This window comes from Xyrauchen texanus, chromosome 18 (assembly GCF_025860055.1).
Source record: "Xyrauchen texanus isolate HMW12.3.18 chromosome 18, RBS_HiC_50CHRs, whole genome shotgun sequence".
NCBI classification, from domain to species: domain Eukaryota; kingdom Metazoa; phylum Chordata; class Actinopteri; order Cypriniformes; family Catostomidae; genus Xyrauchen; species Xyrauchen texanus.
Window position 1 is genome coordinate 16,203,946 of NC_068293.1, and position 8,123 is coordinate 16,212,068.

The following is an 8,123-nucleotide window of genomic DNA, read 5'->3' on the forward strand; positions in this document are numbered from 1 at the left end:
TGATCAGTAACCCAGAGCCTTAACCGCTGAGCCAGCGCTGCCCTATCATGTGAATAGTGGGAAAATGCGTATTTCTGCTGGTTTTTTGTAAGCTAATGCATCCGTTCCCAATGGTAAACACATGCCCCTATAGGGTGGCAGTTTTCAGAAACCAAGGCTGATTGGGCCATTTCGATGCAATCCATAGCCTTGTATCATTACTCATTACTTGTATCATTGAGTTTCGTTGCTTGCAGGTTAAGGTGTCCAAACCATGGGCGAATGCCTTGATGCAAGGGCAGGTCAGCTCCACAAGTCAGTCAGCAGGGAAAGTTTGAACTACCTGGACAGATTTAAGGTGTTTTGACACTGCAAGGGAAGTTGGTGTGTCAAATTCAGTATTGGACACCACCAACCTCCTTTCCGGTGTATTTTATATATGTCACCACTGACATGTTGTTCGTTTGATTCACACTTATTTACACTGGAGTTTTGGTCGGAGTGATTTCAGAGCCAGAAATACTGCCAGTTATTTTAGGCACTTTATATGCATTTAAGCACTATTGGACTAGTTTGTGGAGATTATAATGTGTTTGGACATTTGAACGAGTGCTTCTTTTCAAGTAGACAGCATGGCTGAACAGCATCGTGTTGTTAGAAGACACTGATGTCCTTTTGTGACATCATGTGTTCTACTGTGCAAATACATCTACTGATGCTACTGGACACATCTTCAGTGATGTTCCTGGAATCATTGGGTGTTTCAGGTCTCTCAACATCATACACCCTCATCCAGGTGACCCAGCTGTGGCTGATCAGACCCCAGCTTGTGTCCAGTTGGCAAATCTAGCTACCCTGCCCCCATGGATCTCCTCTCTTGAGCCATAGCCATCTTGAGGCTTTCTCTGCCGCTTCAGTGGTATTGCGGATGGCTCTTCTCCTCCGCACTCCATCAATGCCTAACAGACTAAAGGCTCTGGACAGGGATCGGGCTATAAAGCCCCTGCATCCTACCTCTATTGGAAGACACCTTGCTCTCCATCCGGCTTGTCGACACTCGCTGACTAGTCCTTCGTACTTGGTAAGCTTCCTCTCAAAGGCCTCCTCCAAGCGATCTTCCCAAGGGACTGTAAGCTCCAACAGAACCACTTGTTTGGTGGACTCAGACAAGAGAACGACATCTGGTCTTAAGGAGGTGGTCACAACGTGGTTGGGGAACTTGAGTTGCCACTCCAAGTCCACCAACAGCTGCCAGTCCCTCGCAGTGGCCAGGATGCCTGCAGATGATATTGCGGCTGGTTTTGGCTGCTCTCCAGCTCTGACGAAGGTGATGGCTTGTTTGGAGGGGCGGGAGCGCTTTGTCCACTCGACTCCTGTAGCAATGGCTTCAGCAATGGCCTTCAGTACATGGTCATGCCTCCACCTGTACCTTCCCTCTCCCAGTGCCTTTGAGCAGCAACTTAGAATGTGCTCTAGGGTTCCACGCTTGGAGCACAGTGGGCATGCTGGAGACTCCACTTTGCCCCATATGTGAAGGTTTGATGGGCTGGGAAGCACATCGTATACTGCCTGGATAAGAAACTTGATCCGATGTGGCTCTGCCTTCCACAGCTCCGCCCATGTCACCTTCCTCTCGATCGCATTCTCCCATCGTGTCCAGGCGCCCTGTTGCCTCATTCCTACTGTCCTGCAGGTTCTCTCCTCCTCGACCACTGCTCTCACCTCCTCCTGAACAAGGCAGCGCCTTTCCTTCCCTTTGGTGGTGTCAATGTGGGGAGTTGAAAAGGAACCCAGTCCAGCCCTGCCTCTTGTAACCACCCCCACCAGTCTTTTGTGGTGTAATCTTGCCTGTGCTTGTCGAACAGCCTCCTCAGCCTTCCACTTCCGACCAGTCCTCACTTCAACCCCAGCCGTTGCCACCTTTGGATCACTTGAGTCTCTGTATATCAACACTTCCCTAGCTCTTGTTACCTTGAACTCCTCCTCCAAGGACTTGAGCGGCAGTTGCAGTTTGTTGCGGTGCCCGTGAAGTGCGATGCTACTTAGACTTTTGGAAGCCCCAGCCATCTTCTGAGGTGGCTTCTGACCTTCCTCTCTAGGGTTTCCACAGTCGAGATTGGCACTTCGTGAGACAGTAGTGGCCACAGGATCCTGGGAAGAATGCCATGCTGGTATAGCCAAGCTTTAAACTTCCCTGGCAATCCAGACCGGTCCACTGACTTCAGCCACATGTCCAGCTCAATGCAGGTTGACTGGATTGATGCAAAGTCCCTCAGGGTGCTGTCAAACACCTTGCCTAAGCACTTGACAGGCTTCTCCGTGATGGTCGGGATTATTACACCTGCGACGCTAAACCGGGATTTCTCATCAACCTTTCCTCTTCTCAGCACCATCGATCTTGACTTGGCTGGTTTAAAATGCATCCGTGCCCACTCCATTAGCTTTTCGAGACCCTTTATAATCCACCGGCAGCCTGGAACTGATTCTGTGGTGACCGTGAGGTCGTCCATAAATGCTCTGATCGGTGGCTGACGTTGAGCTGACTTCGTCTTTGGTCCTCTGCACTCTGGTTCAGCAGCCTTTGTGAGCATATTCATGGCCAGGGAGAACAGAATAACGGAGATGGTACAACCCGTGATGATTCCGATCTCGACCTTGTGCCAGCCTGATGTCACTGCTCCTAAAGAGGTTCTCATCCTGAAATTGTTGTAATAGTCAGCAATGAGGTCTCTGACTCTGCTGGGGACGTGATATTTTGTCAGAGTGAGCTGCACCAACTTGTGTGGTATTGAGCCATAAGCATTTGCCATATCGAGCCACAGCACTGACAGATTGCCCTTGTCCTCTCTGGCCTCTCTGATGAGCTGTGTTACCACTCCTGTGTGTTCCAAACATCCAGACATTCCTGCTATTCCACCCTTCTGCACTGATGTATCAATAAACCTGTTCTTTGAGAGGAAGGTGCTCAGCTGGTTAGAGACAGCACTGAAGAAGATCTCAGCTTCAATACACAACAGGGAGATGATGCAGAACTGGTCTATCTTCTTGGAGTTCTCCTCCTTCGGAATCCAGACCCCTTCGGCAACTCTCCACTGTTCAGGAATCCTGCCCCTCCTCCAGATGACACGCAGGATTTTCCACAGGCGCAGCAGGAGTTTAGGACAGTTCTTGTACACTTTGTATGAAGTACCGCTTGGTCCTGGAGCAGAGCTTGCTCGCGCTTTCTCGACAACCTCTTGAACCTCCTTTAGCTGCAACTCTGACATGTTGAACTGCACACTTGGCCCAGGAGGATCTATCAGAGTGCTGCACTCCCCCAACTCTTGCTCTCTTGCTGGGTCGCTGTATGTTTCCTTCAGGTGATGATCAATCTCCTCCTGAGAGCAGATCAGCTGGCCGCTACGCTTCTGCCCTAGCAGCTCCTTAGTGAACTTAAAGGGGTTGGCAATGAATGCAGCTCGCTCGGGCTCTTTCAGGGCGCCTTTGGTGCCACTCTGCCCGACGGAGGATCCTGATCTTTTTTTGTAGGATGCTCATCAGCTGTGCCAAGCCAATTCGCTCCTCCTTTCCTGCCTGCCTGTACTGCCGCTTCAGGATCTTCATCTCCTGTCTGATGTTATGGATTCTCTCCTCACGTTGGTTATTTGAGTGAGATCCTTTGGAGCCTCCTTCATTCACCTCTTCTCCGAACCGTTCATATGCAATGCTGATGATAATCATTGTCATGGCTTGCAGTTTCCTGTTGACGTCTCCCCTGATGGTGGTCTCCAGAATCTGGTCGACATCAATGTCAAACTGGTTCCACAGTGAGGTCATGTTAGCTGCTGGCCACTTGATCCGCCTCCTCTCAGACTTGATGCTAGATGGAGTCATTTGCAACACTTGGAGGTTCCGGGCACTGTGGGGTGACTCCGGGCCTGGCTCCTCCTGCGTCTCACCAGGTTGAACACCTGTGCGTTGTGTTGGTCCTGTCCCCACCAGACACTTCATCCTCCCTTGGTGGATCTTTAGGCCTCGCTTGTTCTTACAGATTTTGCCACATGTACACTGCTGTCTCGTAGTCGTTTCTCCGTTGCCTTGTTCTAATGCCGTTGTGCCCGTCCAGTCTATAGCACTCTCGCATGACCCACATTGAAGGGGCCTCATATGCAGTGAGCCCAGCGGTGTGGCAGCAGCTTAGGCGGCCATCAACCCGAGTGCTCTCTGAAATATTTTTAGAAGAATCATTCTCCCCATCTGGAAGCTTTTCAAGTGATGAAGGTTAAATTAACTGCGTGCATCTGCGGACGTGCGTGCATCGTGCGAAAATAACTCTTCACTTGTCTCTCAACCTCAGTTGTTACAGATGTGCGAGCAACATTTTGTTTCTGCTTGCCACTCTGAGCTTCAGACTGTGCTAAAGTTAGCACAAGAACATTTATCTCCACCAAGTCTTTTTGAATCAGAATCCTGATTATGGTCTGATTCAGTTGACTAAAGCCCGTAATTGACCATACGGCTGCCGTCTTTCTTTGGAATAAGAAAGAAATGGCTGCAAAAACCCATAAAGAGGTTCTTCACCCCTGAACACAGTATAAACGTGTTCTACACTCAATTGTGGAGAACACAACGCCATTAAAGTGAGACAGCTGCCTCGCGCATTGAACTGTGTAACCATACCCATTGCCAATCTTACATAGTCAGGAGCGATTCGGCTGGCCAGGGGGGTTTTCCACACCGTGGCGTGAGCCTAGACCACAATGCTTTGTTTCTCGGTCATGGGCACTGTACTGCCCTACAAAGGCAAAACGCCGTAACATCATGTTTGGTCAAAAATGAGTTAATGTCATTTTTGGGGTATTCAAGACCTCCTTTATCATGTGAATAAATATCGTGAGTCAATTTGATTGTTTTAACGAGAAATTAAAGGGCTATGACAACCGTAACATCCAAAACCATACGAGAAACCACAGCAGAACGCCGTAACAGTTGTTACGGCTCTTAGCCTTTGTTCCGGCACGCTGAATTTGAGTTTAAGGTGTTCTGACTTTGTTTCGCCGGGCATCAAGAGAGATGTTACGGTGCCGCTGTGATGTTACTCTACTCTGGCTTTGTCATACTGTCAAAGATTACCGCTCTTTTATTGTCACCAAACCGCGTAACATACACACGACACATCTTTGAAATAAAGTGTAGACTGCCGACTGCTTGTTTGTATTATTACTCTGTGATAGCGATGTGATAGGGCTGATGGTTCAGATCTGTCAATGTCAGTGACAGCCCGGAGCTTGCTAAATTTAATCGGTGTCACGTAAATTAGCGCTAACGTTGACGCTGACACTCGCCTCACATCAGATGCTGAAAACCAAATATTAAATACAGAGGCATCCTACCTTTCCATGCAATCCGATATAATCCATAGAAGATATAATCCATAGCAATGCACGTCATCTGCTGTATCCACAACAATCCATACGTGTTTGAGCCATTCCTTCTTGCAGGTGTTCACGTCAGATTTTACAGCTCGTTATCGCTAACGTCCGTACAAAGTAGGCTAACCTAAATAGTAAAAGTAATTCCAACTTTTTTTCGGTATACTCTGTCTATATTATCTCAGAATTAAAAAGTAGTAATCCAAGTCAAGTTCGTTGACTGAGCATCTTGAGCAGTTTGGACTTCAAAGTTTAACCCTTTAACTGTCACCCCTCCCCCTTTTTTCGCATAGACATGAAAATCACTATCCAAACTTAAATGGTTGTATTTCAAGAATGCTTTGTCATATATACCTATTGACAAGCTGTGTTCCAAATTTTAGGTTGATATCTCAAAAAATTAGCTTTCAGTAAGATTTTATTTAGGCGCAGTAAAAAACTTGGAATGAGCAGTCTCTAATCTCTAATGTATTGGTCTAATGTTTAATTAATTATTACTCTATATCTTGCATTTAAATACATATACCTTTGTATTCAATTATAATTAAATTATCTTTATTGTGAAAATATGTATAGTATTTATCCATACTGTACATACTGTACTGCAAAGTAACTTATCTGTTATACTGTTTAACTGTGTTAGTGTTGCCGCACTATCCTGATCATTATAGCACTAAATAGGAACAACCAAAGGTCTTCTATATAATTTAAAACAAATACCATGATGACTAGACCTTGGTTAGGTGTTCTTATAATGGATGTAAGTATGGTGAACAGCAAGTAAATATTGATTATATGTCAGTTACTGACCTTTTGCCTTTGAATGACTCCTGATTTTTGGCACATGATACAAAGGCAGAGTTCATTAACTGCCAAACAAGGGTCAAAGGTCAATTTTGAGCTCAAGATTTTTTGCATACAAACATTTCTTCTGTATAGCAACTAGTTGTGAAATTTTGGGAGTCCTACCTATAATACTTTTGTCTGGACAAATCAGAAACTTTAAAGTCATTTTTCTCAGTTTCACACTCTAGTGAGTGAAGGTCTTTTGCTTTTGCAGTGCAGTTTAGTCTCACTACCAACTCTCCACTGCTTGACAGGGCTAAAGCTAGAGGAGCATTTGTTTTGGCATGGTGTGGCCCTGATGAAAATTGTAAGTGAAGAGGATTTCAGTGGCTGCAGCACAAATAGGCAGGTAAAGTTTCATAAATGTGTAGTTTAGAGTTTTTCCGATAAAATGTATTCACATCTCCAAAAAAGCTTGGCTACAACACCAGAATATCAGGAAGCCTTACCTTGTTTGCTTCACGTATCTCTGAAAGGTTTACCCAGAGATGCTGCTCGAGTGCCACAAAACTGTCTAGCGATGTTCTGATGGCTTGGGTAGTTATCTCAGGGTGTTGCACAACTCTTTGAAGAGCGCGAGGTTGGGAATCTATTCGTCTATGTCCTCCTAGATTTTACCTGAAAGACCTGCAAAACTGCATGGTTTGTAGGTCTGATATGGCTTATCCTGAGGCTGTGTAAGTCTTAGCCGTGAGAGAAGACTTAAGTCTGCAAGGTTTAGATAGTAGTGAAGGGCGTTACTTCCAGCTAAGTGCAGAAGCTGGGAATAAGTGTGCTGCAAGTACTTCTCCGACCTGTGGCAATTTGGTATATCACTTCTGCTCTGTGTGGTGCAGCGAGATAGAGGCATTCACTCCTAAAACATGCGGGCAAGCCAAGCAAAGCACATGCCATGTTTTGTAGAGTTCAACATCATTCTCGGTGAGAATGGAACCTTACTCCAGTGAATGCATTGCACATCCAAGAACGCTGCTTCTGCGTGGGCACTGTCCAGGCATGAAAGACAGCAAATGTGCCCATCCTGTGGAATGTGTGGCAGGAACTACAGTCCCGATAATCTGTCCTGAAAAGGATGTATCGACCGCAACCCAAAAACCGATTCTCTAAAAACAAGAAGTTCCGAGGAGGCTGTCTTCCAACCCGCCTTACGTATGCTCGCTGACCATGGAAGGCGGGACTTTGAAAGAAATAATAGAAAACCCCTCAGAGAGATCAGGGCTCTCTGGAGTGACCCCTAGTGTCAGTTCACTGACATAACGTTGAGTGACTGACTTGAAATGGAACAACAGTTCTTCAGTTATCTGGAAACGGTTTTCTGTTGAAAAGACCAGCATCCCTGGTAATCAATATATGTTGTGTTTTGGATGCTGTATACCAGTATTTTGGTGTGCTGGCTGGTGTCCTCACCAGGCTTCACCAGAATGGACAATGCTGGTTTAGAAGCGATATTTATTTATTTATTGTGAGCAGCATGGCTCACAACTAAATGAGCACTAAGTAGTGTAAACCAGCATGGAACACCTGTCTGAGCTGGTTTGAGGCCCTTGAATGTCAGTTCTAACCTTTTTCTCCCACATGGAGGTCTTGTCAAAGGAAGCCAAAAGTGGATTTGAGCTCAGATTCTGTTCTCTGGTTTTCCTGCCTGGGAGAGTATAGCAACCCACTAAGCCAGACCTGGAAGCTGTCAGGGGGATTGTGCCATCAGACTATGCAGTTTTAAATCTGTCATTTGTGAGAGATTTGGAGAGTGACTTAACTCTGCTTTAGTATGCTGTAAACCATCAATTCTCCAGCACCAGGAGTCCCACAAGAATTCATTATTACTTCTATTTTCACAATTTCTCTCTCTTTCTCTTTCCTTACATTCTTCTTTCTATTTCATTACAT

At 46.0% G+C, this 8,123-nt stretch overlaps 1 pseudogene; it reads right to left on the reverse strand.

Moving 5' to 3' along the window:
• Positions 1 to 825: 825 nt before the first annotated feature.
• On the reverse strand, positions 826 to 4,125 carry LOC127658786 (uncharacterized; annotated as a pseudogene).
• Positions 4,126 to 8,123: the final 3,998 nt, after the last annotated feature.